Source organism: Balaenoptera physalus, assembly GCF_965194825.1.
Source record: "Balaenoptera physalus genome assembly, chromosome: 6".
In the NCBI taxonomy this organism is placed as follows: domain Eukaryota; kingdom Metazoa; phylum Chordata; class Mammalia; order Artiodactyla; family Balaenopteridae; genus Balaenoptera; species Balaenoptera physalus.
The window spans coordinates 11,831,108-11,853,936 of NC_138885.1; the positions used below are offsets into that span (position 1 = coordinate 11,831,108).

The window sequence follows — 22,829 nt, forward strand, 5'->3', positions numbered from 1 at the left end:
GTAATTTATTCTCTTTTCACTTCCCTCCCCAACTGTAAAGTGAGGTGGTGAGACTCAATCACACAAAGGTTCCTTTTTTCTCTACCATTATCTGGGTCCTCAAGATTATGGTGACCCCAAGGAAGTGTTCTTGCCATAAGTACAGTTGGTCTGATTATTTTTACTCTTATGAAGCCTGTCTATTGGCAAGCAATAGCTAATGTGCAGCAAAAACCATAGGAAGAAGGTGGAAAGGGAAGGTGCTCACAGGCAATAGCGATCACACCCTACAGCTTAGGTCGTAAGCACAGCCAGATTACCCTGTGCTCTTCTGCATGTGTGGAGCCTGCAAATTATGCACATCAGCAGGCGCTTGATGAAAGTTCAGGTGTATTTGGACTCACGTTGAATTCTCTATGAAACTGTACATTTTGACCACGGTAGCACTGCTGTAGGAAAGAAAGGATGAAAGGCTAACTCTTCCTCCTCCTCCACCCATCCCCTTCCTTAAAAGTGTATCAATCCATGGAGGCAGGAACAGGCTCTTCCTTGCCTCCTTCAACCCAGGGAGCAACCAAAGAATACTCATCACAGATATTTGTTTAGATCTCTGCTGTACAATAACAGAGGCACCAGCCACATGGAGCTATTGAATATTTACGTTTAAATTGGATATTGATAGTAAATGGGAATGACTTGCGGCAAAGTATGTCCTAAAAGTCTTGGCACCTTATGCTGCTTCCCTTACAGCATACCAGAAGGATGGTCATGTAGAACTTCTGATAGAGCCTGTGTAAGGGGCAAATCAGAGGAGTGGGTGCAAAGAGCTTGATGGGGGACCCAGAACACTACTGAACTGTCCCCAAGAAAAGGGGTATAATTATTTCCCCAAAATTTATTTGACCATGACTCTCTTTGTGCTTTTTTTTTGGTGTGTGTGTGTGTATATATGCACACATACATATATATTATATATATATTTATTGAAGTATATTTGATTTACAATGTGTTAGTTTCAGGTATACAGCAAAGTGATTCACTTTTATATATATATATATATATATATATATATATATATATATATATATATATATATATATATATATATATAAATTATTTTCCATTATAGGTTATTATAAGATATTGAGTATAGTTCCCTGTGCTTTATGTTAGGTCCTTGCTGGTTATCTATTTTGTATATAGTAGTGTGTATATATTGGGGGAGGGATAAATTAGGGGTTTGGGATTACTATAGCTCTCTTTGAAACAGAATTATCTCTCATGACTTACAGAATACATTTTTTTTCTTTTTTTGGGAAAATGTTGCTCTACAAAATGTACAATTTTGTGTCTCTAGATCTCCTTGTCCTCACTGGATTTAAATCTGGATTGCATCTACAATAGATAAAAAAGAGCTATTAAAAAGACCTCTTTCTACAGAGAGAAGAAACTGAGATGGACCTTCTCAACTTCTTGGGGGTCAGAAGGGAAAACAAGGGAGTTCTAGTCAGGGCACAAACCAACCAAGTCATTAAGTTTTGCCCCAGTAAACAACTGTTATATTACTTTTAACGTACAACCTTTTTTTTTTTTTTTTTTCACTCTTTGTAAGCCTGATGAAATTCTACAGATGAAGAAAGAATGTTAGATTCTCCAGAAAATGTTCTTTCTGTCATGTCAGCCCTTCTTTTGCCCCAGGTTGACCTTTCCCTTGTGATTGGTGAGGATTGACACCTGAAAGGAATCACTACTCACCTCAAGGCTGGTCAAGTTAATGTTTGGCTTTAAGCGTCACAGTTTTATGTTCTATTGGATGAACCTTCAAAAAGAGAAAGAGAGGAAAAGGTAGCTATAGTGGCATGCAGCGATGTACCACCTTAACTTAGGACAATTAATAGAACACCAGTATTCACTCCAAGAAACACGGTTTGTTTACTGCTGTCATTTCTCTTTTGAAAGACTTGGGGGCCTGCTCGTACACACCATGGACATTTTTAGCTTGTTTTCCTGAAGCATTTTCTAACACAAAATTCCAGTGTTCCACTACAACAGCTGTGGCTCTACAAAGATTTATTGTACCAAATATTAACTGTTAGTGTGGCATACAATTGTGGCATTAGTTTCTTACGGCTGCTGTAACAAATGACTACAAATTTAGTGGCTTAAAATAACACAGATTCATTCTCTTATGATTCTGAAGTTGGGAATCTTAACATCAAGCTGTTGGCAGGATTGCATTCCATCTGGCAGCTCTAGGGAAAATTGATTTTTCTTATCCTTTTCCAGCTTCTATGGGTGGCCCACCTTTCTTACCTTGTGGACCCTTCTCCATCTTCAAAGCCAGCAGCATGGCATCCTCAAATTTCTCCATCACTCTTTTATCTGTTTCTGTCACCACATCTTTTTTCAGACTCTGACTCCCTCTTATAAGAACCCTTGTGATTACATTGGTCTCACCCAAACAAACCAGGAGTTTAATCTCCATCTCAAGATCATTAACTTCATCCCACCTGCAAAGTCTCTTTTGACATGTAAGGGAATATAATTGCAGGTTCCTAATATTAGGATGTGGACATCTTTGGAGGGACCATTATTTAGCCTATCACAGCCATCTTAACTCTGAATCACAGGTTTGTTTGTTTCTTTGTTCCTATTGGTCTTCCTGAGGGAATTCTTACTAGATTAGTAGCTAATTAACATTTCTTTGATTGGGTCCATAAAGCAATACTCAATTAAGTGTCTTAAACTTGTTTCAGCCACGGAACAAGAAGCTTGTTTTAAAGAATATGTTTTAAAAATGTACTGGGCCTAGAGATTGTCATACTGTATGAAGTAAGTCAGAGGAAGAGAAATATCGTATGATATCGCTTATATGTGGAATCTAAAAAGAAAATGATACAAGTGAATTTATTTACAAAACAGAAACCAACTCACAGACTGAGAGAATGAACTTATGGTTATGGGGGGGACAGTGGGGAAAGGGACAGATTGGGAGTTTGGGAATAACATGTCCACACTGCTATATTTAAAATGGATAACCAACAGGGACCTACTCTATAGGACAGGGAACTCTGCTCAATATTATGTAACAACCATAAATGGGAAAATAATTTGAAAAAGAATAGATACATGTATATGTAGAACTGAATCAGTTTGCTGTGCACCTGAAACTATCACAACATTGTTAATTAAAAAGTTTAAAAAAATTTAAAAAATATGATGAATTGAGAATTAAGACTTAACTGCATAACGTTAAAGGAAGCAATGGCAAATGGCAACACACTTTTAAAGGTCCACAAGTTATTCTCCATTGATTTTAAGACCTGGCTATGCCTCAATTTGAACCATTTGTTAAAAATCTTCTTTGGGATTCTGAACACATAAGAGGTGAAAACAAAGTTGTCCTGCCCTTTGAATTGCAAAACAGAGCATGTTTTCATACATATAATAATTGTTTGAGCTTGTAGGAGGGAAATTCCTCAAGCCCTATTAGAGAATTGGAGTTCTACAGAGTGATGGAGAGGGCAAACAAGAAGAAGTTCCCGGAACAGAGGATGGATTTCACAGCTTCGTCTAAGGCCACCCCTGAAGGATATTTGATGCCAGAGACCAAAGTAATTTAATGGTTAAGAGAAAGATGACCTGGAAATAGGCAAGCTTTCTTCATACTCAGAGAGAAATACTTAGCCACTTCCAGTGTCTGAGGCTTGTTCTACAAAACAATAAATGAAATACACAAACAGAAAAGTCAGCTACACCCCCCCCAGCGCGCCCTCTCACCACTCACGTAAGAGATGGAGGTATGTTTAAACCTCGTTATCTATATCCTAATAGGAACTCTCCAGGCATTGACTCTGTAGGCTTGTAGCTCAGAAACTGGCATGAGACTACAATGAAAAACACAGAAGACCTGGGTACTAAGACAGCTCTGCCACCAAAATACTATACGATGTTGGGTGTCATAGTTCACTCCTTGAAGGACAAATGATGTAGTGGAAATAACATGGGACTCGATATTTTCAGAGTCCATTTAGATTCTAGAAAATGCTACCACTTCTGAGAAACTCACTACGTCTCTCTCAGTGTTTCTTCCTTTAAAGAACAGGGTTGACATGAGAAGTGAATTAAGTGGTGCTTGCAAATCCCTGATAAGAAGGAAGTTGTTGAGCATTAGTTTCGGTCTCAACTGCTTGTGAGAATTTTTAGGAATCTTACAGTCATTTCTTCCCTCCTGCCATCACCTCTTAATGAATAGTGTGTCATTAAAGTGTGTGCCTGTTAATAAGATAATACCTACAGAAAGTGTCAGGTTTAACAGGAACTTAATGGAGAGGAGCTAAATCTTCAGCTAATCTGCTTTAATCATGGGCAACGTGGCTTATTCGTTCCTTGGTCTTTCAGTTGTTGATATAATTCCATAGAGCCTGCACCTACCACAGCTCCATAATTTCCTCTTTTAAGTGAGGCAAGGCACCCAAGGGCACATTGAAGATGAGTGAGTTATGGGGGAGCCCCTTGGTTCACACCCACAGCATCTCCCATCCTGGTGTAGGCCGCCAGTAATTACTTGGTTGTGCACTGATTGACCTCAGTGTTCAAACATGCCTTATATCTCGCTGCCCTAGTGGGAAGCTTATATTGTCTGCTCTCTCTCCTGAATTTTATGTGATTTCTGTGTGTTTCTCCAGTCACACCTGTTGTGGCTTATGACTTATCCATCCAGTGTCCTTTCAAATATAATCATGCATAATGGCTGAGACTAAATATAAAATAAATGTATATTTAGTGGTTCTTTGTATGCGCAGTTAAACTGCCCTCATTAAGTCACATTATTCAGGGTCAGATTCTATTTTATGATAGGGACAAGGGAACAGTTTAAGCAAGGAAATTACCAAGGACTCTTGTCCAAAGACAAGAAAACCATTGGCTGCACCTGTGTTTGGAATAAGAGCCAAACTGCTCCAGTAACTCTTTCTTGCCCAGATACACAGGAACCCACTAAACAATTTCTCAGTAACAGGATTGCCAAAGACATAAATTATGAATAATTTCATTGGCTACACGCTGTCACAGCCTCTTTGTCCATATAGCCCTTTACAAGTTTATTCAAAATTCTATCATTTCTGCTACCATCCCAATAGGTACCACCATCACTTTTCCCATGGATTGTTGAGTAACTTGCATCCTGACCTTTGTGGCTGCAACCATCCACTCTTAGCCTAGTGGTCACGTCACTTATCCAAACCCTCCCATGATTTCCAGTTCAAGTTGCCAACAATACCCCAGTCAGTCCAGCCCCTCACCTTGGGGCAAAAGACCCTCCCTTACCATTTTCTTCCCACTCATTCCTCTCTGAATTCCTTGGTTCCCTCTCAGATCCTCACACACGTAGGGTTTATTCCCCAGTGATCTGCTGACTCACTCTCTCACTTGCTTTACATCTTTCCCAGGTATCACCTGCTCATCAAGACCTTTCCTATCAACCTGATTGGGAATTAAACTCTTACTCACAGCATTTCTTTTCCAATGCTCTGCTCTATTATTTTTATCAGAGAATTTAACATGATTTAAGATATTTTATTCCTATACATAATGTATTTTTAATTTTTGACTTTCTCTATTCAAAGGAAAGTCCATGAAGGCAGAGGTATTTGCTAATGTGTTGCTGTTCTATCCTGAGCACCATGCCTGGGCCACAATAGACATTCACTATATATGTGTTGAAAGAATTAAACTATATGAGTTATCTTTAAATGTTAAAAAGATTTTTGCAAACATTTCTTCAAAGGTATCTTAAATTAAATCTGAAGATATCATTATTGAATCAAACTTGGATCTGCTCACCTGGGCATAATAAAGCCAGTCTACTGACACTGGGTTGTGGTGATGAAAGTGAGGCCTTTACTACAGGTGTCAAGCAAGGAGTATGGGCAGCTAATGCTCAAAAGACCTGAACTCCCTGATGGTTTTCAGTGAAAGGTTTTAAAAGACAGAGTGAAGGATGGGGGTTGTGGGGTATGTGATCAGCTCGTGAACATTCTTCTGATTGGCTGGTGGTGAGGTAATTGGGAGTCAACATCATCAACCTTCTGGTTCCAACCGGTCTGGGGTCTACATGCTTGTGGGCAGCATGCAGTTACCTTCTCCCACTCAGTGGGGGTTTCAGTATCTGCAAAACAGCTCAAAGTATATGGCTCAGAATAGTATCTATATTCCTTGAGGAGGAACTAAAGGTCCTTGACTTTTGTTTTCTGGCTAAGCTATTTTTATTTTGTCTTGCTTGACTGTTTTCCTTTGCTTCTGCATTTTCTCACTTCTTTGATTAAATTTGCTCTTTGGAACTCAGAGAAGGCTAAAGTTTTTCTATAAACAAGATTAGGGGGGAACATTATTCAATATCCTGTGATAAACCATAATGGAAAAGAATATGAAAAAAATGTATATATATGTATAACTGAATCACTTTGCTGTAGAGCAGTAATTAACACAACATTGTAAATCAACTATACTTTGATAAAATAAATTTTAAAAAAAGAAAAAGGAAAAGAAAAAAGTTTCAGAGGATACAGCAGCATCCTACTCAGTTACAATGTAAATAGGTAAAAAGTTCTGGAAAAAGTGTGATCCTGTGATTAAAGTGTGATCATCATAACATTGGCTGATAATACATGGCACTTACTATATGCCAGGCTTTGTTCTAAGAACTTTATATATATTTATACAATTTACCTTTACAACAACCCAGTGATAGAGTTACGATCATTTCTCCCATTATACACGTGTAGAAACTGAGCCACAGAGAGGTTAGGATACTTACCCAATGTCACAGAGCTAATAAAATGGGTAACTGGATTTTGTCTGTTCATCAAAACCCTCCACAGTTCCTGTAAGTCCCAGGCCTCACAGAGTGATAACTGAGAAACTCACAGAATCACTGGAGTTCCCAGGGGCCCCGTTTGGCAACCTTCATCTACAGGCTGGGATAGAGACTGAGTGAGACCCATGAGGGACTGACTGTATGGTCTGGCCAGGTCAGTCTTCTCACGCTTGTATATCCGTGCATTTGGTACATGTCGTTTCTTTTTTATTTTCTTTGTTTTTGGAATGGTCATCTCATCCTCATTTGCCTGGCAAACTGCTGGCATTCTTCATGTGTCTCATTATTACAAGTCTTTGCTATAAAACCCCACAAAGTGCATTTGTCCTTCAGTAAATTGTGCACGCTCATTAATGTGGTTTTCACATTGATTTACTATTATTTGTTTATGAATTCTAACTCTCCTAATAAACCATGAGCCCCTTGAGGATAAAAACTGTGTCTTTGTTTCCTCTGCATCCCCAGAATCAAGCATCATGGCAGAAGACCTCAGAGACTCAGAGCAAATGCTCACTGTTGTGTAGTGAACCTGCCTATCAAAGGTCACCAACCTGGAGAAGAGAAAATATAGAATTATAACCTGCTCTGCTATATTATAGGATAGTCATAATCCCCTAAAATGACTCTGCTTCTCTCTACATCTATCACTTTAGGTACTCAACAAATCATTAAAATCCATTATCTTTCCTCATCCCTGTAATGTCTCTATGGCAACTCCAGAAACAAACCTGACATTCAAAATTCCCCTCAGCTAGAGTATTGAAACCACAACTCAGCCCCTTGGTTACAGGTACCCGTGAGGATGGTTTTTTCTGCAGAGTGCCCAGCTCTTATTGGCTTAAGCCATAAAGAGGTTATTATCTATTATAACAAGAAGTTCAGAGGACATAGAGTTGCAGGGTTTTCTCATGGGTCAAGATGACCAAAGCAATTTCTAGGCCTCCTGCATAGAAACACAGCATCCAGCTAAAAAGGAGACGAGGATTTTCTTGAATACATCTGTTTTTCTTAAGGAGATGAAAAATAAGAAACAATTCTGGACCTAGGTAATGGGAGACTGTATTCAAAAATATAGCACTAAGTGGAGGGGGATATTGCCATAGGGGAAGCACTTACACCATGAGATGTGCAAGCACTATAAATGTCAGCCAGAAAAGGGTTTTCCTTGTATAGGGAGAGGTAAACAAGGTGGAAAGAGATGAAGAATTGGGTGTGGGGAGGTGGGATGAGCTAGGGTGGTGAGAGAGGACTATAGATCAGAGAATGTTTCACCCAAGACTCACCTGTTCTCAAGAAAGGCTGTTAAAGAGGGGTCATGTGTGGGCTCAGCCCCATGTTTCAGGACCTGGTGGCAGGAGAGAAGCTCAAGTAAATTGTGGCCAAGTCAAGGACTTAAGTCCTTTGCCCAGATTGGTCAGTGGATTGAAGCAGTTCAGCTACTCATATAGGAGGCAAAGAATGGGAATTTGGGGAACCTGTGTCTGGCCTGGTCACGGGTAGACAAGGGAGCATCCTGAGTCATCTAAATCATATGGGGAAAGGTGGATCTTTGCAGTGAGCTGTTTCCCAGAATATAAAAGTGGGGGATTTCTTTAACCATCACTGTTTTCCAGGATCACAAGACCAAGTTGAGTTCAACATTGACAGAGAGAACCCTTTTACCCAGAAGCTCAATATGTTGACTACCCCTCAAGATTCCCTGGGTAGCACTGAGTGGCAGGCCAGGCTGTAGTTGCAAGGAATCCTGCCAAAGAACATGGAGTATTTTCAGTGGTTCCAATGGAACAGGGGTCCTGCCGTAGAGGAGGAACAGGGAGAGAGATACACCTTCCACCTCTAGGGACTGAGGGACAACAGCTAAAGTGAGGGTCATTACTACACAGTTGTCTTGCTCACTGCACATCTATAGCACTTAGCATAGATCCACAACATGTACTAATCAATATTTAAGTATGATTACATACAGATAAGGGTACATGCCAGAAAATAACTAAAAACCTGAGATTCATTCATTCATGTGATTCATAAAAGGTAACCAGTTGATTATTTTAATATATCTGTCACCGAATTCTCAATATTTACACTCTCTTCCAGAATCTGGAAGTGTTGCATAATGATTATACACGAAAATCAATCATCTTGCAATTCTGTAACTCAGGCCAGGTTCAAATGACAAGAATGTTTTAAAAATTTTAGTACCCCCTAAAAGCCAACAAGAATTTCTATCAAACTGTGGTTGTCGCTATTGTTGCTGGCGTTTGAGTGAATGAGGGTGAGTAGATCTTGTCTTTCTAAGTATGGGCACAGGAGGTCCTTAAACAACAGCAAATTGAAGAGAAGGAAGCTTGGACCTGAGCTGACTTCGGAAGAAGTAGTGAGAAAAGCTGGGTCTCTCCATAACGATACTGTGATTCCTGATAAATGTGGCCTCTCCATTCACGCTCGTAACACCATTAACTGGGGCAACGCGGAACCAACCTAGGTGTCCGCATCCAGGGAGATGTGCAAAACTAACCACATAAGGCCTGTAACACAATGTCACTTATGTAACTAAACATGCATGTAACGTTACACACTTCCCATGAGAATATACAAGCTTGTTAGAATATTTTCCTATGAGGAGGAAATGGAGGAAAAGGAAATAACCAAGCAGAGGTCTTGCATGGACCAAGTGTGCCATGGGCCAGAAATACAATCACCATCTACTCCTGATCAAAACAATTCCTCTTCACTGGAAGAAGGCAAGTATTAAGTCAATGAAATTTATGAGGAAGAAAGTTAAAGGTCCAGGAGAAAATTTCTACCACATTTTAAAGAGGGCTATCAGCAACAATGCAACTTTCTTTCTGAATAATTTCCATCACGTCCCAGTGTGCCTAGAATAAAGGACAAAAGCACTTATCTGGAATTTAAAGGCTTTCTTTCGGTTGACCCCAGGCTACCTTTCTGGCCATGCCTGTCAATTTCTTTACCTGTTTCTCCTGTGTGTGGGCCAAATAGAACTAAGTGTTACCTCTCATTCATTATTTGAGGACCTATTATGAATTGGGCAAAAGACGGTCATCTCCGCCCACATGGAACTGACATTCTAGGGATGGTAGATAGACAATAAACAACAAACTTTATAAGTAAGTAAAAATATGGTGCTCTAGAAGGTTCTATGTGTGCCAGACAAAAAAGAAAAATCAGGAGCAGACCTGGGGTATCAGGACCGGCAGGGACAGAGGATGGAATTAAATAGGGTCCCCTCACTGAGAAGATGCAATTAGAATAAAAGTTTCAGAGGTAAGAGAATCACCAAACAGGTTTTGAGGGAAGAAATTTCCAGGTTGAGGAAAGATGCAAGAGTAAGGTTGATGCATACATGATGTGTGTGAAGTACAGCAAGGCCAGTGGGGTTGAGCAGGGCGAGGCAAAGAGAGAGGATGGAAGGAAGTAGAGAGATCAGCCAGACCAAGAGGGAGATTGTGGACTTGGCTTCTACTCTGAGTAAACGGAGAGCCAGAGGAGGAGGTGGTGTGTGAAGTACAGGAGATGACTTGTGTTTTTTAAATTTTATTTAATTTGTTTGGCCACACCACACAGCATGCGGGATCTTAGTTCCCAGACCAGGGATGGAACCCAGGCCCCCTGCAGTGGAAGCACAGAGTCTTAATCACTGGACCACCAAGGAAGTCCCATTTGTGTTTTAAAAGCCCAATCCAGCTTCCCTGTGGAGAATAGATTGTAGAAGAGGCAAGGCTAGGATCAGATTTGTTAAAAGGCTACTGCAGCAATCTGAAAGTCAGTGGTGCCTCGGTGGTTTGGAATGGCCAATATCTGAAAGTATTTTGAGGTAAAGCCAACTGGATTTCCTGATAGGCTGGACATGGGCTGTAAGAAAAAGAAAAAGTCAAGGGTGACTCTAACGTTTATAGGCTGAGAGTTAGAACATGCATCTGCTGAGTTAAGAGAGGCTGCAGGAGGAGTAGTTTTGGACACATTCAGTCTTTGATGACCATAGGCAGACATATAAGGGAGTTCTTTGTCCCCAGGGTTCATATTCTATCTACCCAATTCCCTGTCTTCCACCCTTTTTTTTCTTTTTTCCAATCATTTATCTATCAAAGCCCAGCTCCAAAATTGTTTCTTCTAGAAGCCATCTTTTATACCCACCACTTCTATAGGAAAACAAAACAAAACAAAACAAAACACCTGTTCATTTAAACCAGAGTCATTTTCATTAATTCATCCATTTATTCTTATCCAATTCACATCCATTCAACTATGATTGAGCAACAACCACTTTTTTAAAAAGCTGCAGATATAGTGGGAAAGAAGACCAGGAAGATCACTGCCTTTGTGAAACTTTCATTTTCGTTGGAAGAAAGAGAAAAAAAAAATCAAGAAATAATTGGAAAGGGAATTTCAGATAGAGACAAGTGCTATAAAGAGATCATGACATCATGAAACAGAGTGCCCAGGAATGAAGAGACACCTCAATAGTATAGTCAGAAAAAGGCTTTCTGAGGGAACGAGGGTGGAGGTGACCCAGGGAAGATAAGAAGGTGTCAGACATACAAGGATGGGGACATTGAGGTATGTAGAGCAGTCCAAATGCAGTGAAAAGCAAATGCAGAATCAAAGAAGTGTGGAAGGGTTTGCTCTGTGTCCAGAACAGCATGCAGGACAGTGAGTGAAGCAGAAGTTCAGTCCACCAGGACCAGGACACGCTTAGAGAACTGCCCTGGGACCAGATTGCCCAGTGCCTCATTAAGCCCGGGGAGGAGTCTGGATTTATTCCTGAAGGTGAAGGAAAGCCATCTCCTCTTCTCCAGTCGAACCTTCTTGACAAGGCACTTGAATGATTCTGCATAGAGAAGAGTACTTCATTTCTCATGTCAAGGAGATGTTATCATTAATAATAATAAATACCACTCATTATATATTCTGGATCATCACCTTCCATCATCACCTTTCATGTACCCTAGCAATACCGTTCCCAAATTGTCACAAAATCCTAAAGGTCTCTATCATGTTATAGAGTCATGAAAATGAGACTCAGGTAGGTGACTCACTGAGCTTCTGATGAGAGCAGAACTCCAGCTTGGAGCAGCCCCACACTGAAGTGACCCCGTGAAAAATAACAGGGTCATTTCTGAATCCAGGTCGGCTCCCCCCATAGACAAGCACTGCTTCCCTTGTACCTGGCTAATGCCTCTATGTGCAGTTCTCAGTGTAATTAAGCATATAATGAATACTTATGTTGTGCAAGATAATGCTATTTTCTAAAAAGAATAATGAATATATGGAATAAGTTTTTGAACAAAGAGAATCTACTGGGGCATGTGAAATTAAAATGTTGCCGGAAGGTCAAAATTAATTTTGGAAACATTGGTGAAACAGAGAGTTTCACAAAGAGAAAACTGAGAAAGCAAAAACTGCATGAGCTCAATGAATAAAAAGGGTAAAACATCTATCCAGAAGTCTTTTGCCTTTGCTGGAATTCATTAACTTTTATTTTGGCTTCAACTCTTTGAAAAAGTTCTGCCTAAAGGAATTCCATAATTTGGATTTAATGTGACCTGTAGAAGCAAAGTGAGGGTTGGAGGGGCTCAGAGGCTGAGCAGATGCTGGGAAGAGTCCAAGAGCACCCAGCGATGTCCAAGATCAATGGGGTGCTGGGGGCAGAGCAGGGAGGAGGGGCTTTTTGATGTTGGACAGTGTGATAATGACTGCTCCTGAGCCAGAATCTATCTTTCTTATAAAGGCAGATGCCCTCAAAGAACACGGCACCCAGAAACTCTAATATTTATCTTGTCTGTCTCTGTCCTCTGGAGATTGACAAAGTCTGAACACTACGAGTCTGCTCAACTGCAGAATCAGGATTCAGCATTTTCTGGTCTTCAAGGATTGTTTCACCTCTCCTCATCACCCGTTGAAAAGAGTCAACAGTTTTTTCATAGACAAACACATGACCTTTCAATTAATCGAAAAGGAGGAAAGGAAGCAAAGTCCCTATAACCTCCATCACACAAGCACATTTTGTATTTTGTAACACATTGCATTTCTTTTACTGTTTCCTTACATGGGTATCGTTCATTGATCTATTATATACACACTCTTGTTGCTTCTCTATTTTTCTAATTTGTGGGAATTCTCCTTACTTACACGATGGCAGGATTATATAGTATAACATATTCGTTAAAATTATCTTCTTGAAACCAGGTTGCTTAACATTGAAGGGTGGTGCCACTAGCTCCTAGCAATATTACCTGGACAAAAAGAAATCATAATAGTTCCCCGATAGTAAGAGCATAATGAATAACCACTCTCACAATAATAATCATTATTATTTTTTTTTTTATGGCTGTGTTGGGTCTTCGTTGCTGCACGCGGGCTTTCTCTAGTTGCGGCGAGCGGGGGCTACTCTTCCTTGCAGTGTGCGGGCTTCTCTTTGTTGTGGCTTCTCTTGTTCTGGAGCACGGGCTCTAGGTGCATGGGCTTCAGTAGTTGTCGCACGTGGGCTCAGTAGTTGTGGCTTGCGAGCTCTAGAGCGCAGGCTCAGTAGTTGTGGCACACGGGCTTAGTTGCTCCGTGGCATGTGGGATCTTCCCGGACCAGGGCTTGAACCCGTGTCCCCTGCATTGGCAGGCAGATTCTTAACCACTGTGCCACCAGGGAAGCCCAATAATCATTATTGTTGTGATTATTTACAAAATATCATCACATAAATTCTCTTATATTTAAGGGTTCTGATACAAGAAAAGGCATGTTCTTAGTGAAGCTTTACAAAAAGTCATTATCAGAATTTGAACACAATATTTTTTTCCCATATGATGTGGAACATGCTGCCTGTCATAACCTTTTTGTGCATGTCAAGCCCAGAGCTTCCCACTGAAGTTGGGTCTGTCTACAGCTTCTAGAATGTATGTCAGGCACCAAATGTGCCATAAGTGCTGTAGAGTTAATACTCCTGAGAAGAGACCTCCACCAGTGACAGAGCTGGAGGGCAGAGACGGACACCAGCATACTGGTCCCTCGGATGGAACAACTATGAAGAACACTTTGTGTATCTCTAAGAAGTCTCCAGTAGGACTGAGCCCCACTTTCCCATAGTGACAAATTGTTTACCAACCATTATTTTTAGTAGCTTCCTTATCGTCTACCTCAATTCTTGGCACCTCTTACTGTGCTCCCTGTTATCATTTCTCAAACAAACAACTGGGAAAAATCCTTATCTCAGGATCTGTTTCTGGGAACAACCAATCTAAGATACATATTATCAAAGGTTAACTTTTCTTCTATTTTTTTTTCACACACACACACTGTATTTTATTTTTACGAGATAAATAAACTGACACCAGGCATTGTAAATGGATGACCACAACAAAAACAACAATGATTGCAATTACCAAACACGAAACACACTCATACTATGTCATAATATTGACGTTCAGTCCAGTATTTTCTTCTATTTTATTACACTTTTTTGAAATACAAATTATAATGACCATGCAGTATTCAACTGAGGGGAATATCATAATTTCTTTTACTAATATCCCACTGTTGGGCATTACATTGTTTCCCAATTCCAATGTCAAAAACACTGCTAGATTAAATAAATAAATATATAAGTGTAAAAAGGTTTAAAAAGTCAAGTACAGTTTCCAAAGTTATTCTCAATAATAAGGAGTTCCTGGGTCAAAAAATACAAGCTCTTAAATAATTCTTGAGTATATATTTTGAAACTGATTTCCAATAAGGATTCACTATTGTCATTAGCAAGGTAGAATGCTCAAAATCTTCAAAATTTTTTTTCATAGAGTGCTTGTTTTACTTAAACTGTGCTCATTTCAAAGAATAAATTCATTTCCTATTATCAATTTTAATGTCAGAGAGAGAAAAGCATGGTGCTCAAGAACCTCACTTTGGAGCCAATTAGTTACATCGTAGTGTTGCTTCTTAGTTTAGTTCACCACCCACTTAAAATAACATGTGACCCTTCCTGCAAAGGTTTACTGAAAAGTTATCAGCCACATTCTTCCAGAAGTTACCACTCCCTCTTCTGCACAACGTCCATGCTTCTGGGAAGCATTTATAACACACAGCCTAGTAGATAGAATAATAATCATTCCTATTTGCATACTGCAGTTTCCTTGTATACTCAACACCTAAAGCAGAGCAGACCTTGAAAATATATTTAAGAAAATGAGAATATCCAGACCAATCTTGGTCAGGAATAAAGATAATTATAGTGGTGTCCCTAAAAACAAACAAAAAATATGGATCATTTAAAATGTACCAGATATTTTACCTGACAGTTATTCAGTCATGATAACGATCCTACAAGTTAGGCATCGCCAGCTCCATTTATAGATGGTTAAATAGGAGGTTAAATAGTGTCCCACCCAAAATACGTGTCCACTCAGAACCTAAGAATATGACCTTATTTGGAAATAGGGTCTTTGCAGAAGCAATTAGCTAAGTACCTTGAGATGAAACCACTTTAGATTTAGGCTGGCCCTTGAAACAAATGAAGGGTGTCCTTACACACAGTGGAGCAGACACAGAGACACAGGGGAGAAGGTCATGTGAAGAAGGCAGAGAGTAGAGCATCCACGAGCCGAGGAGTGGCAGGAGGAACCAGAAGCTGGAAGGGACCAGAAGGAGTTCTTTTCTGGAGCTTTCTGAGGAAGTATGGCCCTGCCCACATCTCAGTTTTAAACTCCTAGCCTCTAAAACTGAGAATAAATTCCTGTTATTTTAAGGCTTCGAGTTTGTGGCAATTTTTTATGGCAACCCTAGGAATGAATACAATGTGTGAGGAAAATGATGCTCTGAGCATGTCAATTCCCTCCTCTGAGCTTCAGTTTTCATGCTGGTATGTGAAGGAGCTTGGGTTTTCCTGGGTTTCCAGGATAAATACCACATCTTGTGCAAAGTTTCCCAAGTTACTAGAGACGGACAGCAGGAGTTTTACAGCACATGCAGGGAATGGGATAGACATCAGCTAAACGATGAGTTTAAGACACAATCCAAATTAGCCTGATTTTAACGTCTCCTTCATTTCAGAAACAGTTTATGTTAAGTATTCTCATCCCCACCTCCTTTTACAGTTTCACAGTTATGATAAATGATACAGTCATTTGGCCTTGTGACTCTTGTTTTCATGATTTAATAAAAGTACGCCCACATTTATCAGTCAATCAATCATCTCTCTCTGTGTTTGGATCCCACTTTATATCAATAGTACATGCTCTGATGACATTAATACCTCCATCCTCTCTCCATCAGAAATATCAAATAAGCAGGATCTGTTTTCTACAGTTTTAGTCACACTAAAATGGCACTCCTTTTCTCGTCATTGAGGAAGATAATGTTAAACATGTAAAGGATTATTCATTTAAAAGCACTTGAAGTTTCCCTAGAATGATTTCTTTCATTTTAGGCAATAGAATGACTACCTTGTTTTTTGGGACAGTAGAAAGAAATTTGAGGTGGGACCTATCCATTTGCCATCATGAAGGAAAGATTCGATTTGGTACAATGTGAGTTTTCAAGATGTCACTTTCTACAGACTTGTCATGATACATTTTCATTATCCAAATATGGTATTTTTTTAAAATTTTATTTATTATTTATTTTTGGCTGTGTTGGGTCTTCGTTTCTGTGCGAGGGCTTTCTCCAGTTGCGGCAAGCGGGGGCCACTCTTCATCGCGGTGCGCGGGCCTCTCACTATCGCGGCCTCTCTTGTTGCGGGGCACAGGCTCCAGACGTGCAGGCTCAGTAGTTGTGGCTCACGGGCCTAGCTGCCCCGCGGCATGTGGGATCTTCCCAGACCAGGGCTCAAACCCGTGTCCCCTGCATTGGCAGGCAGACTCTCAACCACTGCGCCACCGGGGAAGCCCCTATGGTATTTTTTGTGTGTGTGTGTGATCACAGACTCTGTTTTTCAATTTCCCAGAATTGTCCAGAGGTTACTAAATTACCTTATTCTATTTTTAGCTCTCTTGCTTTTTCCAATAGAATATGAAGTAGTTAGGAAGGAAAGTCAATGAGATGCGTTTCCATACGTAAATCCTCTCACCTGACTCAAGATTAGAGGAGATTTGAGGGTGAAAAGGTAAGCAAATTTGAATACAATGAGAAAAACACTAATACACTGTGTGCTACTCAAGTAACATTATTATTTTAAGGCTAGTTCATCACTTCCTTATTACCCGGAAGCTAGAAAGAACTCATTTAAAATATAGTATCTACTAGTGAATATGAGATTTTAGATAAGTCAATAGACTTTCAGGGCCTCCAACTCCATGAAGTTTTACTTGCAAAATTATATCTAAGAATGTCTAGTACCATAACTAAATAAATATTTTGGGAACTCAATAAAAATAATAACTCACAATCGCATAGGGCCACAACTCCTGAGTTCTACGAAATCCAATAATAATGAAATAATAGAGTTGGGTTTCAGTTTCTACTATCAGAAAATCTCAGGCACCAAAATAGGCCATTTGGGGTGAAGGCTCTGTAGGGTGTCCAGTTGGCTAAGACGGAGCATAATTACTAGGGAGGATTAATTACTAGCTAGACCACCATTGTTTCCCTCCAGGCCCATCAGAATAATCTGCTAGTTGGCCTCTCACTTTTCACATAAGCAGTATTTCAAGACTGTCTCCAACAAAAAAAATGCTATTAATTGCTACACAGCCTTCAGTCATAATCCTTGTGTAAGAAATGAATTTCCAAACTACTGACAGTGGCCTTCTGGATTTTTCAAGTTCTGGTCCTTACACACCCTCCATGCCCAGCTTGGGCACTTCCCCATCTTGTTCACCACAATCCAGGCTTACAGATTTTCTTTCACTTCTGGAAAAGTTCAAACTTTCCTTTACCAGACTTTGACATAACGTTCCTTTGCTCTAACTTGAATACTCTTTTCCTCAACTCTTGACTAAGTCTTATTCATCATTAAACTGTGAAATGAACATCTCCTGCTTTTGGAAAGACCCACACTATCTAGAGTATCTGTCCTATCTCTTTGTGTCTTCCACAAAGACCTAGAACCTAACCCAAGAGCCTCACTTTTCCTCACCATGAGGATCCATGAGCTTTCCTCACAGGCCCTTCAGGTTTACCCAAATGAACCTCAATTATTATCCAAGTAATCACCTGTTTTTTTTTCCTGTTAGCATCTTTTATAATTAGTGTGGTCACTTGTTTTTTTCTTAATCCTTTTTAATGCTAGACAACGTAAGTGTCGTGAAGAAAGAATTGCTCTCTCTCTTACTCACTATTGCATCTCCCAAGCCTAGCATAGATTTGGCCTGTACATTTGTTACTTAAAGGAATGGATGGGATGGTCAAGGAAGAAGCCTATTGGAGTGGGTTCAGTAGGAAGTGGATAGTGCAAAAGTAAATCACTCTTGAGACTCCTTCTGTGAATCTGAGGCAGACAATTATAGAGGTAGCCAAACAGAAATGAAGAAAAGAAAGAATTCTTTATTTTTAATTTTAAATATAGAATGCACCAGCACATGTCCATGTGCTAATGGAAATGATTCAACAGAAATATGGATGCTTATGGTTCAGGAGAATCACAATAACCAAATAGAGCCAGGAGGGATGGAGCACTGGCCCTAGATGTGCAGGAACTGACCTTCGATAGGAGAAGGGACAATTCCTTCTTTGTATTCAGATTAAGAAAGTAAAGCTGAGTAGAGGGAGACTACCAGTTGGTAATAGGGAAATGATGTAGTTTGTCGATTTCTTTTTCTTCCAGTGTCATGTGAGCAACTTCATAGTTGAGATGAGAGGTAGAAGGAATGGTTTGGCAATCTTATGGAGATAGATATCATACAATATTTATTCCCAGGAGTGAAAAATGATCCCTCTAGAAAAACTCAGAGGGTGTCATGATAATATTGAGTGCCCATTTTGATTTTACTACAGCTCTGAAGTGAAGCTACTGAGAATGTCTGTGTGACTTTCCCCAGCAGCACAGCACCCAGATGAAGGTTTTACTCTGCACTTGAACCGCGGCAAGGATTCTATTGTTTGTCATCAGAAATACTGTTAATTCAATGATTGCAGTGAATGAAGCTTCTAAGTGTTTTACTTACTGAGTCTAAGTAAACTGAAGGTCTTCTCAGGTCTTTACTAGACCTGAGACGAGTGGTAAAATACCACAAGAGAGATAAAATACTTTAAATATTTTAATATGAGTTGGTCACTATTATTATGCCCGTTTTACTGATGTGTAAACTAAAGCTGAGAGTGTTAAGTGACCCACCCAAGCTCATACAGTTTCGACGTGGGATAATCAAGATTGCAGAAGCATATATAAAAGTGAGAAACACAAAGGTTAAACTCAGGGGAAAAGAAGGCAGAGGAGCCAACTGAAAGACCAAGGCTCTAAGCCGGAAGGGAGGTGCGTGTCCCCAGAGCACTCCAGTGAAGAGACGCTTCTAGGGCACTTGGTAGGTTCCTTCCTAGCCCATCTTACATCCAATGCTCAGAGCCCAGAGCGTCCCTGACAATGTGACATGTTTTCATTTTTATATTTATACAGATAGAAAATGAACCACTTAGAACTGAGCTTGTTCGCTCTCCTTGGTGGCACCTGCCTCTACTGGTCAGCCTCTCACTGTCAAGCACCATCTCCTCTGACAACGTTCTGTCCTTGACGATCTGCTACCTTCGTGTTCTCTTTATTTAAACTAGGAATAAACCAAAGTCCTTCACTTTTATGTAACTGATAAAAAAAGGAACTAAATGATTCTCGGAAATGGGAGCCAAGTGTACAAGTTGAGAGTGACATATTTACATCACATCAGAAATGAAAAAGGGCTGCTTTCTCCCCTTCAAACACATCTATTCTCATAAACACATTCTAAAGGGTGTATTGTTCATAAAAACTATACCTTTATCTCATTTTTTGTTGTTGTTAATAGGCCCGATGTCAGCAGTGACTGTTAGAAGAAAAACACATGATTTTCCTTGCGTGAAGACAATTCAAATCTCATTTTACCTTGATATGGTGAAAGCTGTGTTAAGTGGACATTTAAAGCTATTAACAATAAGCATCAGTTTTATCTTATTTTAATTAGGAAGAGAATATGGCCTTGAGTCCACAAGTGATCATATGTTGGGAGGTAACTGTTGAGTGTGCACATTGCCAGGGAAGAGGGTGAGCTCTCATACGGGTCTCCAGCAGGACTGATGCCTCAGTGAGGGTCTGCAGACCAGTGCTGAGAAACCTTGGGTACTTGCTAGAGATGAAAATAGTCAGGCATTGTAATTACAATACAACTTATGAAATTATCATTTCAAATAGTATGCAATGAAGTTTGCCATGTTTCTTACACTGGACTAAAGCCATTTAACTGCTTTTCTAATTTAATCTTTACAACAAACCTCTCTAAGCTCTAAGTTTCATGGGTGAGAAGAACAAGGCTCTGAGATGCCAGATGAATCTTGATCACAAAGATGGCAAGTGGCTGACCTATGATTCCAGTCTAGGATTTCTGCCCTCGTGGACTTCTTAACTGTTCTATACAGATTGTCTCAGGGAATTGTGAAGACCCAAACCAGGATGCTAAAGTATTTCATGAAATCTGAGGAGCAAATTTAGGACTAAAATGAGATAAAATTAAGGCTAAGAACCAAGTAAATATGGTAAAGAAAAAGGCTTAGAGCAAAGTTCATGCCTGAAAATCGTTCTAAAAATTCTGTAGTTAAAAATTCTGTAGATAAAATTTGCAATGACAAAATCTGTCTGATGTAACCATTTTGGAACTCTGGAGTTTATAGAAGGCTTGCAACTTCCAGATGAAGGCTTAGACAGTAAATTGTGGTTTATTTCTGACAATTTTAGCTCTTAGTATACTAGCAGCAACCCATCTGACATGCCAGCTGTGTGTCAGGCAGCCATGCATGTATTCCTGAAGCGGAAGCCAGGGTGGGCAAAAAGGACGTTATCCACCAAATATTGGACATCTGTGTTTGTTGGCTGATTGCTGCTTCTGATCACAGAGGTGCAGACAAGAAGTGGGCAGCCATTGTACCTGCGCCAACCCCCAATGTTACAAGACCCTCTTCCTCAGACTGAAGAAACTTCCAAGGAATTTAAAGGGCTGGCACCCTTTTTACTGCCCTTCATTTTTCTCTTTTTTCCCCTTTTTAAGACAAAGACATTAAAAACTAGGACATTTAAAAACAACTGCCTGTGTGGGGAAATGTAGAAAATGGCACTGTGTACCCAGGAGAAGGTCTAGTAAAGACCTGAGAAGACCTTAAGTTTATTCCTCAGGCTGATAATCAGCAAGAGATAGCCTAAAATAATAATAATAATAAATAAGCAAAGACAATAACAAAAAACAGCAAACCCCAGGGAAGGGGAAAGTCTGATTTCCAGAGTTACCACATGATTAAATTCAAATGTCCAACTTTCAACAACAACAGCAAAAATCACAAAGCATACAAAGAAACAGGAAAGTACAGCCCATTTAAAGAAGAAAATAAATTCACAGAAACTGGCCCTGAAAAAGACCTCATGGGACATATACTAGACAAAGATGAAAACAACTTCTTAAAGATGCTCAAGGAACTAAAGAAAGATATGAATAAACTCAAGAAAATCATGTATGAACAAGATGAAAATGTCAATGAAGACATAGATAACCTAAAAAGAAACCAAAAATAAATTCTGGAACTGAAAGGTACAATAACTAAAATGACAAGTTTACTAGAGGAATTCAAAGGCAGATTTGAGCAGACAGGAGAAAGAATTAGTAAACTTGAAAGCTTAATGGAAATTATCGAGTGTGAGGAACAGAAAGCAAAAAGATTGGGAAAATTGAAAAGATCATAAGAGGACATTTGGGACACAATCAAATGGACCCAATATGCACATTGTGGGAGTCCAAAACTAAAGAAAAAAAAGGCAGAGAGAATACTTTTTAAAAACCATAGCTGAACACTTCCCAAATGTGATGAAATACATTACTATAAAACTCCAAAATGCTCAACAAACTCCAAGTAGAATGAACTCAGAGACCGTACCAAGACACATTTTAATCAAACTTTCAGAAGACAAAGACAAAGAGAGGATCTTAAAAGCAACAAAAAAGTGAATCCAAACACAAGGAGTGTCCCAAATAAAACTAGCAGATTTCTCATCAAAGATGTTGGAGGCCAGAAGGCAGTGGACCAAGGTTTTCAAAGTGCTAAAAATCAAAAAAGAAGCTATCAAGAAGAATTCTGTATCTGGCATAACTATCTTTCAAAAGTGAGGGGTAAGTAGGATATTCCCAGGTTAAAAAAAAAAATTGGAATTACAATTGCATCAAAAAGAATAAAATACTTACAAATTAACTTAACCAAGAAGGGAAAAGACTTGCACAATAAAATCTTTTAAAAATTGCTGAAGGAAATGAAAGAAGTCATAAGTAAGGAAGCACATCCCATGTTCATGTATTAGAAGACTTAATATTGTTGAAATGTCCATACACTCCAAAGCAATCTACAGATTCAATGTCACCCCTATCAAAATCTCAGTGATATTGTTTGCAGAAATAGAAAGACCCATCCTAAAATTCATATGGAATCTCAAGGGACCTCAAAGAGACAAAGCAATTTTGAGAAATAACAAACCTGCAGGACTCACTTTCTGATTTCAAGCCTTACTATAAAGCTACAGTAATCAAAACAGTGTGATATAAGCAAAAAAAAAAAAAAAAAAAAAAAACAAGACATATAGGCCAATGAAACAGAATAGAAGGCTCAGAAATAAATCCTCACAAATACGGCCAAATGATTTTTGACAAGACTAACAAGACCAGTCAATGGAGAAAGACCATTCAATGAGAATAAGACAGTCTTTTCAACAAATTATTCTGGGACAACTGATAACCACATGCAAATAATGAAGTTGGACCCTTTACTAACACCATATGCAAAAATTAATTCAAAATGGATGAAAGACCTACAT

General features: G+C 39.4%; 1 long non-coding RNA gene across 1 annotated transcript in view; it reads left to right on the forward strand.

Moving 5' to 3' along the window:
• Window positions 1-3,635: 3,635 nt before the first annotated feature.
• The window catches only part of LOC309662815, a 32,484-nt gene continuing 13,290 nt past the window's right edge, over window positions 3,636-22,829 (forward strand). The window contains exons 1-2 of the long non-coding RNA XR_014264998.1: window positions 3,636-8,175; window positions 9,857-22,312. This is a non-coding gene — a long non-coding RNA (uncharacterized lncRNA). The remainder of the gene's footprint in view (window positions 8,176-9,856; window positions 22,313-22,829) is intronic.